At 38.3% G+C, this 14360-nt stretch overlaps 1 long non-coding RNA gene across 1 annotated transcript; it reads left to right on the forward strand.

Annotated features, from left to right (window-relative positions):
- The first annotated feature begins 6752 nt into the window (after positions 1-6752).
- LOC134530630 (uncharacterized) lies at positions 6753-7693 on the forward strand. The gene is made up of 2 exons (XR_010074846.1): positions 6753-6811; positions 7370-7693. It is a non-coding gene; the product is annotated as an uncharacterized LOC134530630 (long non-coding RNA).
- The last annotated feature ends 6667 nt before the right edge of the window (positions 7694-14360 follow it).

The following is a 14360-nucleotide window of genomic DNA, read 5'->3' on the forward strand; positions in this document are numbered from 1 at the left end:
TTAGAACCAGTCCTATACGTAAAATATTTGAAGGAAACTCTAGACATTCAATCTCTCAAATAAACATGGCTGCGATAGTGACGTTTAACGTGACGTCACAACCCTCAAAGATATTGGATCCAACATATTGGAAGGTGTTGGAAGCTAAAATTTGACAGTGTGACAGGGCCTTAAGTAACTATATAATATTCCTACGGATACAAATATATGCTAAAAACCAAAATAGTTTGTATATTTTGTTAAATATTAAAACATTACACCTAGGCACACCATTTTTTAAAGCTATTACCATATGGTCGGTTATTGCTACATAAATGGTTGTACCTGGAGCTCAGTGGTCGATTATTGGTATTTTAGTAACTAATCTAATCTATAAATCAACTGGAAAAAAAGTTTTAATATAAAGTGGAGCTTCAATATGATGTATATTATTAAAATACAAAGATTAAACACCAAGTTAAGTTCAACACCAAGATTATTTTTTTATTTTTTTTACAGAAATTTTTTTTTGTTTAAAAAATCTTCATTGGTCGAAAATTTGTACATTCACCCCAATCACTTGTATTTATGTCCCAGTTGTAATCGCCAGGGAACGAGGCAGTGATGTTCGCGGTTCACTGCCTGCTAGGCAATGGACGTATGTCTCGCAAGGGGAAGGGGGACAAAGCCCAAGGGCCCAGGCTTCCAGGGTAGCTTGGTTGGGTTTCTGGAATAAAAAAAAAGAATCCATAGGAAACCTTACACTTATGTGGTACAAGGTGATCTTATTTATAGTTTTCAAAAAAAAAAAGTACAATTTGGGCAATTTTGTAAAGAGTATGGAATGTTTTTTTTTTTTTTAATTTTGTGAAAGTTCAGCATTTCAGAGTGTAAATGTTTAGCAGTGTTTAGCACAGACGTGAAATAAGGACACACAACGACAACACCCTGGCTTGCGTGGAAGGAAGCTCTGGAAGATCACAACTGCAGGTTGGTTTGTGCCCAGAGCGAGAGGTCCTGGGTTCGATCCCCGCACAGACATTCTGCCGCGACTCCCCCTCTGTTTCCTGGGATCACCACATGGGTACTGCGGTAGTCCAAGGGTGATTTCTTTGTACAGTGTTTTTGGAATTCGGCCCATTGTTTGCTCCCGTCGCTAACGGACACATTCGTTTGACGGTCGCATGACGCAACAGGGACACCAGCTGACGTCACTCGTCTATGACACCCACGAGGGTGAATGCAACATGCAGTGGGATTGCGTCAGCCGCTGCAGTCTTCAGGAGGAGCCCGCTAGCCTGGAGGAGGGGCGTGGCCAGAGACACTCACTCGCCAGTTAGCAACCAAGCCACTTCAGGGGGAGATCAGTTCAACAGTTTCTACGCAATAGCATTTTTTTTTATCTTGGAATATTAAAACTAAGCCTTCGTTAAATGAATATATCACACATTAAGATATTCACAAAGGTTTCGTAAAAAAAAAATTGGTTGTCTGTAAAGTCGGTTTACGGACGATAGTTTAACGTGACAACGTCATAACAAAACATTGATGAAATGATTGCATACTTTTATGAATAAAATTGAATCATTTTTATTTTAATAATAAAAGAATAAATACTTGAAATTATACTAGTAATCAGATTTTTAAAATGCAAGAATAATTAACCTTTATTGCAGAAATTGTTGTTGTAATAAGCAATGAAAACCACATTAACTTAACACTTCACGTTATAAACAGTCGACGAAACAGTTCACGTGTAGATGTAAGTTGTGTGCTGCCGCTGTCTTTCTTCTCCTCGGACGCATAGGCCAATCGAGTGGAAGAGAGATAGATGCGGCGCAAGCGTACAATGAGCGTAACGGGACACAGCGTAACGGAACAATGTGCGTAACGGTCCACTGTTTCGTGCGTGCAGCCGGCGTTCATCGATTTATTAGACGTCACGTCAATAAAAGTGTATTTTAACAGTATTGTTACAGCTGAAATAATTCAAAAAAGTAAATTAAATGCTAAATAACAATGACGTCACAAAGGCAACTATTTATAGCTTCGAAACACTATTAATTCAGGAATTTCAATGAAAGTTACGGCTTAAAATCAAGTTTTTTCGATTTCGTACCTACCTAACCGCCCGGTTAAAAAAACATATGGCAATCTGCGAAACCAGGGAAATTTGGAGTCGAAATCGTACTAAGGGAAGTGTCCGAGACATGGCTGACTGTGTTGACTTAATACTGTGTGAGTAGAAGCAGGCAGGTGCCCCTTTCAACGTCCTGAAGTATCTCGCCTGAGTGGGGCCTAGGAAGCGAGAAAAAAAGCTCTTTTAAGATTTTAACATTGTTTATAAAACATTTGTTTAATTTATTCAAAACATGTCGTTTGGAGCAGTGGTTTGATACTCAACACGAAGGTATTTTTTTTTTATTTTTTATTTTTTTTTAGATTTTTCCTTCATGTTTATTCTTAGCGCCTTGTAGATATTCTTTATATTATACTAGCTGACCCGGCAGACTTCGTACTACCTAATTAAATTGCAATAAAGTCCTGTCAAAATGATTTGTAATGTGACATTTTTTTTGTTCCTACATATTTTATAGTCGGGGATAAAAAATTCTCCTGAACAGAACCGTCACCCTGGTGATAGGGTGTTGTGAATAAGAAATATAATTAAATAAAACATATAAATAAAAAGATAAATAAAAAAATAAGTAATCTCTTTATTGTTAATCATGTGAAACATAATAATTTTTATTTTCATTGTAGTGCATGATTAGATCGGTAATTAGCTTGGTTTGTAGCATTTCGGGTTCTTCTACCTAAATTGATTCGTCTGATAGGAGACATATCTATATTATAGATTATTTTGTCACATGCAATAATTAGCGATCATAGGTAAATAAACACTGCACAAAACACTATATAGGTAAGAATTTGTTTCGTGTATAAGTTGACAAAAGCAAACTCATTAGGGTAGGTAACCTAAAAAAAAAAAAAAACACTGACATTGACATTTTGTTGTTTCAACTTTTTTTAAATTTGATATGACTTGGAGTCAAATCCTTCAAGCCGTATTTAAAATAGGGAAATCAAATAATAAAAACTTAAACTTATGAAATACTTTTGGTAACGCTGGTTTTGTTTGACTGATGTAATGACTTGAAAACTGATGCATTTTAAAGTAAAACAAATGAAATAATATCGCGAAGCCGACCAAATTGAACTATTCGATTTCGGTTTATTTTGTTTTTGTTTATCTGTGCTCCAACGCACACTGTTTTGATAGATATGATTGAACTTTGTACAGAGGTAATAAAGTGCAAATTGACTCTTTGACGTTAGGAACATACCTACATTGTTTAAACAACAATGAGTGCTCGTTTTAGTTAGAAAACGTTTGTATGGGAAAAAGAAAAGGGCTGGTTTTAGGGTTTTTCCGGCAATAATTCGAATTTTTCTCGCAGTTAAAATCATCTTTGATCTTTAACGAACATTTAAAAAAAATTGGCCAAATTGGTTCAGGCGTTGTTGAGTTATGCGCTTACCAACACATTTTGCGATTCATTTTTATATTATAAGATGTATATATGTTGATCATGTAAAGCATCTTGTATTTTGTTTTTACTGGAAAAAGAGCAATGTGTGTTGGATTGCCACTTTCCCAATATATATAATTTACCTAATGTGACGCAATAAAGACTTTTGAATTGAATTGAAATTGTTGCAATCTGCGGACTCGTGTTCGATTCACACCACGGGGAATAAATTTCTTTACATTTTATTTAGTTCTCGAAATATTAAACTATTAATTACAGGAGTTAGATATACTTAAAAAAGTTAAAGTATGTATTTAAAATTAAAACATTAAATTTATTAAATTTACTGTATTTTAGTTAATTAATATATGTATATAAACAGGACTTATAAAATACATTTTTGTATTGGAATAACTGTAGTGCGTGGTTTGTGATTTTAACTTTTGTCCTTCAATAGCAACGTCAGGCAAAATTTAAGCAACATTTTGTTCTCGTTATATCCGCATTTGATACGTTTTTTTGTTCTGTTTTGTGCATCAGAGCACATGGATCTGGCAGCTATTCCATTACTACACATTATCCCCTTGCAGTTTGTAACAGTCCCTACAGTTGTCAACAGCATCTCACCAAGTGTCTGCAGTGATATATCATAAAAACGTATTAAATGTGATTATGGAAAAAAATGAAAGGGTTCTTCTGATAATATATAAAAAGAGCAGAGCAGATAATTAAGTGCAGAGTTTTTTTATTTAAAAATTCTCACCCAATTGTGTAACTTAAATGCTTAAATACATTTAAAATTATGTAATTAAAAGTTTAATATTGCGAGTAATAAAATAATGAAAATAGAAAAAACCAATTGTACTTAAAGGGTGCCGAACCCGAGTCCGCAGATTGCCAAGCTATGCGGTTGACCACTACATCAATCCACCAAATAGACTATATTTTTTTAAAATTTCCTTTAAATGTTTGAAAGAGATTTTTCTCGCTTGCTATGCCCACTCAGGCGGGATAATTCAGGACTTTGAAAGGGGAACCTACACAGTTTAAGTCAAATTGGATAAGCCCCAATTTCGACTATCCCCTTGCTAGATCAAAAAGAATTCCTGTATAAAATACAATATTTGAAAGAATTACACTTGCTTGAAGATTAAATGATATAGCAATCATTAAATTATAGATTCCAATACGCACTTAACATTTAAAATACGCTTTCTTAAGGGAGACCCCTGTTTGTTTGAGATCTGCATTCTCAACACTTCAACATTAAACTGACAACTGCGGCAAAGATACAAGTTGCTGCAATGCATTTTTACGCGAAAAAGCTAACAAATAAATTTAAAATGCTAACCTGTAACCCAAACTTAAAACTAAACGGAAATTAAAATAATATGACCACTATTATACGAAGCTCCCATTTAACACAATAATAATAACGGGTTCAACTACTACTAGCGCCGTTAGTTCGCAGGCCGCCGCGAGCTTCACGAAACCGACACAGAATGAAGGCAAGTTGCCAGACCTGTCTATATGACCGCGGTGTAAACATTTAGGAAGGATTATTCACAGGCCGATAGTACAAGCAGCTTAATGTTATATGTAATTGAATTCTAGCATATCGTGAAATGAATCCACGAAATTTCCCGGTCTATATGTAAGCGTCAAACAGCTGTAAAAATATTAACAGCTGTGGTAATTAAAGCTAGACTCACGGGTAACAGCTTCATACACGACTGTTTCCTGGAGTCAGTGATTAGACGTGGAACTTGGCCTACAACGAACAATAATTTTAAACAACTTGTTACTGATGTTCCTCAATAGTACCATTCAATCAGTCTAAGAGCACCGCTTGATAAGAGCTTTTAAATACGTTACGCACTACAAATTAAATAAAATCAGCAATGTATTATTAAAAAAACATAATAAAAAATGCTTATACCTACATACTAAGTTGACAACTTTTATTGGAATTTGTTACAAAAGAATATTTCAATTATTATTCGGGTTTTCACTACAAATTTTCGTAATTTAGTTATGAATGTATTTCCGTATTCTTAGAGGCAAAACAAACTAGACGGTAACAAAATAGTTTGTATCTGACAGTTTTTTTTACCGTTAATCTAATACATATCGGTGGGATGAAAATAGTGGGAAGAATAAATATGTCACATATTACTTTTGGAAGAACCCAATGTAGTTTTATAATATTCAAACTTTACACTTGTAAGTTTAAAAATAAAATAGTATTACTTCTGCCTAAAAAAAAATTGGTTGTCTGTAAAGTCAGTTTACGGACGGTGGTTTAACGTGACGTCATAAAAAAATTGATGAAATGATTACATACTCTTATGAATAAAATTGAATCATATTTATTGAATTATCACTATTTTGTCTGGATACTAAGAAGGAGTGAAATGAAATATACAATTTAATATATAAATTTAATTTTATTTGCACTCATTAATTCAAATATGTTTAATACTTTAACTAACAGATTATTTACACAATAACTTTTATACATGTTTGCTATTTAAATTCTTCCAATTTGTGTAATTCTTTTAAGGATAGGACGATGATAGGAAAAGTAGGAAACGAAAGGGAGTGTTTCAAGTTTAATGTGCCTCGAAAAAGTCAAATCAATGGTTGTTCCAATCGAGTGGAAGAGAGATAGATGCGGCGCAAGCGTACAATGTGCGTAACGGGACACTTTATTCGTGCGTGCAGCCGGCGTTCATCGATTTATTAGACGTTGACATGTCAAAATAACTGGACATTGAAGTAAAAGTGTGCGTGTTAGAGAGTAGCCTACAGTGCGCCTGCGAAGACGACACCCGCACAACACGACTGCCGTGAGGTCTGCGGTCAGGCCGGGCGCACCCCTCGCGGCTCCCGGCAGCATGTGTCTCGCGAGTGTGCTACAGTGCTGGGTCTCGCCAGCGGGAACCAGGCTGTCTCGAGGCGCACGAGACATGAGCTCGCCTCGCCGGCTGTCACGCGCGTGCTCCTCGACACTGCGTCCACGCGCCGCGCAGCAGGAAGCAGGTGACGTCACTGTGAGGGGCGTGGCCACGCAGTCAGCACCGCCGCTAGTCGCTAGGAGCGCTGGGCGGGGTCACGCTAGGAGGAAAAAAAACAATATCCACGCGTGAATATTCCATTTTTTTGCACAAGCCACCGAAGGTTAACCCGCTAGAGAGTACTGTATATAAGTCGAGGCGAATAGCTCCGTGATACCGCAGTCCTTGCAGAGTACTTACAGAGCAGCTTACCTACATCTCCCCGACAACATGAAGGCTATCGTAAGTCACGAGTCAAGAGTTTATGTAAACAACACCGGCTGTTCCTTGTGCCAGAGAGTCAGGCCGCTATTGGATAATATTGTTTACCTATTAAAGGACAACACAGAGCTCTAGACAGCTGTAATGACTACAATCTCCGTATAACAAGACAAAGAGTGGCTGTTGTCAGCCATGGCTTAACACGCGGCCTCAATGTATGCTGCGTTAAGTCCAGTGTAGCCTCCAGCAGGTAGCTTATTTATTTATAGAAGGCACTTAGTGTGATCCTTCCAGTAGTCAATATACTGCGGCTAGGTAGATGAAGGTATTTAAATTTAGCGGCAGAGCATTTAAATCATAAAAAAATACGTAGATTAATATAATTTTATTGGTATATATAATTTTAAAGCAAATCTGGGTATTAAAATTATTAAAACAGGAAATATATTTTATTTTAAACAACAATGTCACGTCAACTATACGTGTAGTTGGGTTAGGAAGGTTGTCGCGATGCGAGGACTGCCTGGGTGACTGAGAGAGAGTGAGAGACTGAGAGAGGGGGGTGGCCGGTGCCCGCAGGTCGCCGCAGTGCTGCTGCTCGCCGCCGCCGCCGCCGCCGCCCCCAGCCTGCTGCTGGGAGGCGCCGTGCCCGCCGCCGCCATCGTGCAGACCGCCGGAGTGCCCGGCCTCAGCACCTCCACCATCAACCTGGCGCCGGTGCTGCCCCTGGCGGCGCCCTCGCTGCTGGCCGGCCACGGCCTCGTGCTGGGCTAGGCCCTGTCCGTCCTCTGTCCGTCCCGCCCGGTTACCACTCTGTCCCTCTTCCTCTCTGTCTTCTTTACTATCCCCTCCAGTCTTCACTGCTGCGTGTCGGAGAGAACTCAATAAACTAGTGGGTGTCTACATCGTGTGTTCATGCTCCTCCTACCCTCACCACGATACAGCTCCAGTAGCGAGTTGTTACGTTATTTTTATTACTTACCATTGATGAATTTTCAAAATAAATACAGTGTTTTATGAACGTATTAAACAAGATTTGCAAAATAAATTATAAAACAAAACGATTATAATAAATTAAAATATGCAAACACTCATGATCATCAATAAATTATATGTTTCTCCTACATTCCGGTAAAAGTTCAACAAATTTTTATAATTTTGTGAATTACTGATACATTTATAATTTCAATTTTTTTTGCATGTAGGTATAGGTACGGAAATTTTTTTTGGATTTACTGGTGGAAAGTTAGTATGTACACCTGTTTACTTCCTCACTGTTTTCGTGATTGTACCGCAGTTGTTTGGACACGTCCTTCTGCGACCGTGATTCAAGGCGGGTGTCACAGTGATAATAAATGATTACTGCACTCTAGCGGGTAAAAATTAAACTAACATGGTGGTAGTGCACTCTGGCAGACGTAAACGAGATTGAGACCTCCAGCAGACAAAACAAGATGGCGGTCATGACGTCATAACAGCTGACGATATATACTTTGGCTTTAGTGGTGGGAGGTCAGTCTGCCGGCGGCTTCCGTGGAGAAAGGCTCTGTCCACGTTTTTATTTTTGCCCCCAGCGTGTTCGAACCAAGTACTCCATGACGTAACTGCATTTTTAAAATAATAATTTATTAAATATTAATTGGAAATTTTTTTAAAATAATTTTAAATCTTTTCTTATTAATATAATTATGAATTTTCTAGATGGTGGTAGTGACTTTTCAACCCAAAATGGTCGAGAGATTTCTTTTAAATTTTATTTATTTAAAAAAATTAATTTTTTTTCCCGATATTCTATCATAAAAATACGGATTTTCAAGATGGCTGTCGTAACGAAAATTACAGCAATCTAGACTCTAATATGGCGGACGTAACGAAAAGCGCAACAATGACGTCAAACTCATCTAAGATAAAGGGCTTAACGAAATGTGCAACATTTCTAGAATCCAAGAATGCGACCATAATTATTTATGCAAATGTGTTTTTTAAATAATATATTAAAATTTGATTATTTAAAAGGTTTTTTATTTAAATTTTTTTTCTGTTTTTCTAGTTTAATAATTACGGTTTTTTAAATTGAAAATTGAAACAGTTATGACATGATTACAAAATAACTGAAATTCCATCTATTTGTCAAGGTGCGGCTTAAAGCGGCTTTTACATGGGGTAGGCTAATGTATCTGCTTTTAGGAATTTTCAAGCCGTTGGCATATAGGAGGACTAAGACGGGAAATTGTCCCTCAAAACGAGAATTTTTTTCCTCATAATAGGGTTAATTTTAGGAACCTCGAGTCCTTTTGAGCCCTTTTGATGAATTTTAAGGAAATGTGACACCATAATTGGCCGCCGTGACGTCAGAGAGGTCGGACATTGATCCCATTTTCAATACACAGCCTGAAGCCTAGCGCCCGAGGAACATTCATATACTACTGATATACACTATTTAAGGGCCTTAGTAGCCAAAAAAAGAATACCTTCAAAAAAATGAAAATTGTGCGCGTGGAGTCTACACAAGACAAAAGTGAAACTTCTTGCTTTTAAGGTTTCGATAGATATAAATTATTATATATTTCCATTTAAATATTCTCATAAAATGAATGATAATTATAAACTAAATTGAAAAAAACCAATAACTCTTTTCCACATGAATAAATAAATGGTAGATTCTTTAAATAAAATAAAATAAATATGACAGCGTCAAATATGGCAGCCGTTACGAACTCTGAGCAGTAGACAAAACTCAAGCAGCGTTACGAGAATTCCGTAGAATCACTGCTGCGTTATTTATACCTCTCCCCTGCCGTCTCCCCACCCTGGCCGATACTACCTATCCTGCCGTCTTTCGATTTGACCTCTGCATGCGTTGGAGGGGCGTCGCCGCTGACGCACTCTCCTCCTCCAACGGTCCCCCTCATGCGATCGTAATTTTTGTAACGCTCGATAATTGTTGCCCCCCTCAGTAAAGAAGCTACACTTCAAAATGAATACTTATGACGTGACAACGTCTAATAATAAACCGATTAACGCCGGCTTCACGCACGAAAAAGTGTCCCGTTACGCAAATATGGGCGTTACGCTGTGTCTCGTTACTCTCATTGTACGCTTGCGCCGCATATATCTCTCTTCCACTCGATTGGAACAACCAACGATTTGACTTTTTCGAGGCACATTAAACTTGAAACACTCCCATTCGTTTCCTACTTAACCTATCATCGTCCTATCCTTAACAGAATAACACAGATTGGAAGAAGTTAAATAGCAAACATGTATAAAAGTTATAGTTAAAATAATATCTTCGTTAAAGTAATAAACATTTTTGAATTAATGAGTGCAAATAAAATAAAATTTATATATTAAATTGTATATTTCATTTCACTCCTTCTTTGTATCCAGACAAAATAGTGATAATTCAATAAAAATGATTCAATTTTATTCATAAAAGTATGCAATCATTTCATCAATGTTTTGTTATGACGTTTTCATGTTAAACTATCGTCCCTAAACCGACTTTACAGACAACAAATTTTTTATAGTCAACTGTGGTATTGAAATGAATATTTAAATGTTAACAAGCCGAGCAGTATGAATGTGACAACAGTGTACGCCTTTTACTCTGCACTGCAAACTAAGAGTGAGACACGCTATAGAAGTGAGCGAGAATGTGACGTGACAGCAAGGACATGGCCAGCTGTAAACGCAAGATGGCGCATGTTAAGGCATTCAGCTCGTTTACGGGGGAGGGGAGGCCATGGAGCCAATCAGCGATAAGCAATACAAATGGAAGAACATCCGTCATTGGAAGACGTTTGTTTATAAAATGTTTGTGAGGATTGGTTACAACAATGTTCTGACCATAGCCGCTTGTTTCTTGTTAGGGATAACCCATTACCGGCGTATGCTAATCACGTAATAAGTAAAACATGAACTGTACTTAGTATGTATATTCAAGTTATATTTATATGCAGGATAAGGTTCGACTCATACGACAGAATAATTTATATTTACAGGTCGTCACGAGTAACAGAAATTTTCTCGGACGATTATGCCGGGTGACTCATCTTCTTTGAGAGCAGATACTGGACTAATTGCGTTAAACTATTTAAATAAAACAAAATAAATTTTGAACAAAAAAAGTATTACACTTAAACCACTTTTAAAATGTGAAAATAAAAATTTCCAATGCAACAAATTTGAGACGAAATTACGAAGAATATTGTGAAACAAATACAACGTTGTAGCATTTGGCGAATGTAGACAATGTTAACTGCAGGAAATGATGATATGTAGAAAGAACTGCTTGTTAATATTAAAAAGGAGAAGAAATCTAAGATGGCGGACAACACACACGGCCTGCTACGCGTTCCGACATCACCGATATTAATGAATTGTTAATTGGAACTACTGTTATTTTTTTTTACTTCCCGTTCGCACGACGTATTTACATGAGAAACTGTCGGCCGTGTCCCGACACAGCCTAACCCTTTTATCTTTTTCCACTGAGGAGGGCTCAGCATAACAGCTGCTCAGCGCTCAGTGAAGCAGCGAAGCTGTCGTTGCTGGCGACTCGGGCTGTATTCATGCAGTAGCGTAGCTAGGATTTGTGTATGGGGGGGGGGGGGGGGTTGAGAAGCATGGCGGCCCCCCCCCCCTATTAAAGCGGGGGTCCGGGGGTCCTCCCCCGAAAAAATTTGGATTTTAAGGTGTAATATAGTGCTATTTGAGTAGTTTTCGGTACTTAACTTAGAATATTGTAGGTAATGGTAAAAAATATTATTAATTTTTTAATGAAAAAATTGTTTGAGTGATGAAATAAGAAATTAATTAATGATATTTTAATCAATCCAAGTGCCTTGTCCACGTGCACTCAAAATTATAAATCATGCTCGAAGCTCGACAGTACAAAAAAAAAAAAAAAGGAATACAAATTGTTTGGTTTCGGCAGAACTGGCCTATTCCTGGAAACAATTAGCTTTAGCTTGAAGAGTTACCCAGTCACCACCTGCTTATAATTACCGCGCTGTTTAAATACAATAGTAAGATATATGAAAGCTTGGGACCCAACACGGCGTCACAACCTTATAGGTTCTGCTCGCGACAGGGGTAGGGGAAGGGAAGGAGAATCGGTAGGGCTCGCTTACTCTTCCCCTCCAGTGGCGTGGCCGGGAATAGCAGTAAGACACCCAGGCTTTTAGCTAACCTGCTTTCAGATAAGAAAAAAAATGGGGGCTAAGGGGTGGGGGGTTAGAACCCCTAAAAATCCCCCTGCTACGCCCCTGTCGTCATGGCAACGGGCGGACCGCGAGTCAGCGCTAGTCCGTCTCCTCCAGTGTAGAAGCATGACTCACTGGTTCACGTGATCAGGAGAGCACTGAGTTGTTGTTGAGGTCTCGCCCGTGGCTCGCGCCCATAGTTCCCAAGGAACAACGAGAACCCGGCAGATGTGGTCCTGACAGTGTTTATTTAGCACGTAAATATATATATATATATATTTGATAATTTGCATGTATTCTAGAAGCTATAAATAGGGACACGAAAAATTCGTGGGTTCAATGACCTCCAGTATGAACTCCATAGTTCTACGTACACTCGGTATAATGTCACCCACTCATTGGCTGCTGTCTTGTGAGACGTCCCAGCGTAGAAGACTGTGATTCTTATAAAACTTTGGTCGGGTGTTTCTCATTGGCCCAGAGTCATATAGGTGAGTTGTGAGCCAATAGCAGAGGCAGCACTGAGGTACTACTATTTGTATTTTAGCCTATTGCGAAACGAATTCGTGAATTTTTTCCGGTCTCTAGCTATAAAGCGTAGGATATAGTATTACATTTTATACTCACTTACCAAATACTATTGACAGTCACACTCACTTTTTGTTGTTATTGAGTATGAAGGACAGTATAAATAAAAATATAGCCATTTTCATGGCGATCTGTTGAAAGAAATAGAAGTTGAAGCGCAGAAGCGTCACCTAGTGGCGATTTATAGAATTAAAACCTTCTCCATAAAAAAAAACATCGATGTGACAACTTTCATGTTGATCGGTCAAATGGTATTGGAGTTTATGGTGGTCAGTTGGAAAGTTGGTAGGATTTAAATAATATGAAGAATATTTAATTTTTTCCTTCGGGATATTTAAGTTATCTGCGCGAAAAGGTAGCTGAGTGGTAACCATTTTTTTAAAATTATTTAAAGTTTACGGGGATTTATTTCTGGGGTTGTGGTGTTTAATGTACTTATTGTAGTGTAAGCTATGAGATTCCTAGACCGTGGGTCTAGATTTCGCGGTTTCGATGACCTTCAAGGTAGACTACACAGTCTTATGTACACTCGGGAAAATAACACCAGTTCATATTGGCTGCTGACTTGTGAGTCGTCTCACCTGGTTTGCCTGTGATTCGATACTTATTTGGTTCAGGGTTTCTCACTGCCCCCAGATTCATCCAGATTAACAGTAAGCCAATAGCGCAAGCAGCTTAATGTTATATGTAATCGAATTCAAGAATATCATGAAATGAATCCGCAAAATTTTCCGGTCTATATATAGGCGTCAAACAGCTGTAAACATATTAACAGCTGTGGTAATTAAAGCTAGACTCACGGGTAACAGCTTCATACACGACTGTTTCCTGGAGTCAGTGGTTTAAACGTGGAAATTGGCCTTCAATGAACACGAATTTCAAACAACTTATCACTGACGTTCCCCAATAGTACCATTCAATCAGTTTAAGAGCACCGCTTTATAAGAGCTTTTAAATACGGCACTCAATACAAATTTAAAAGGTCAGCCATGTGTTATTTGAAATATTGATGATACAAAACGTTTATAGCCACATACTACGTTGAAAACTATTAAGGGACTTTGTTATAAAATCGTATAGCTAACAATGATTATTATTGTTGTGATTATAAATTGTCATAATTTGAATGTTTAAATATATTTCCGCATTCTTAAGAGCCAAACAAAGAACACAGTATTAAATATTTTGTATCTGAACATAGCGGTGGGGTGAAATTGACTGGAAGAATAAAAAACTCACATATTAGTTTTGTACGTAGGTATACATATTGAGTGCTGTCACTGTAGTTTAATATTATTCAAACTTAACACTTATAAGTTTTAAAATTAAAAATTATAAATACTGCCTCAAATAAATAACTGGACATTGAAGTAAAAGTGTGCACGTTGGCTAGTAGCCTACAGTGCGCCTGCGAAGACGACACCCGCACAACACGACTGCCGTGAGGTCTGCGGTCAGGCCGGGCGCACCCCTCGCGGCTCCCGGCAGCATGTGTCTCGCGAGTGTGCTACAGTGCTGGGTCTCGCCAGCGGGAACCAGGCTGTCTCGAGGCGCACGAGACATGAGCTCGCCTCGCCGGCTGTCACGCGCGTGCTCCTCGACACTGCGTCCACGCGCCGCGCAGCAGGAAGCAGGTGACGTCACAGGCCGAGGGGCGTGGCCACGCAGGCAGTACCGCCTCTAGTCGCTAGGAGCGCTGGGCGGGGTCACGCTAGGAGGAAATAAAACATTATCCACGCGCGAATGTTGTATTTTTTTGCACTAGCAATCGAAGG

The sequence above is a fragment of the Bacillus rossius genome, chromosome 1 (assembly GCF_032445375.1).
Source record: "Bacillus rossius redtenbacheri isolate Brsri chromosome 1, Brsri_v3, whole genome shotgun sequence".
Taxonomy (NCBI): Eukaryota; Metazoa; Arthropoda; class Insecta; order Phasmatodea; family Bacillidae; genus Bacillus; species Bacillus rossius.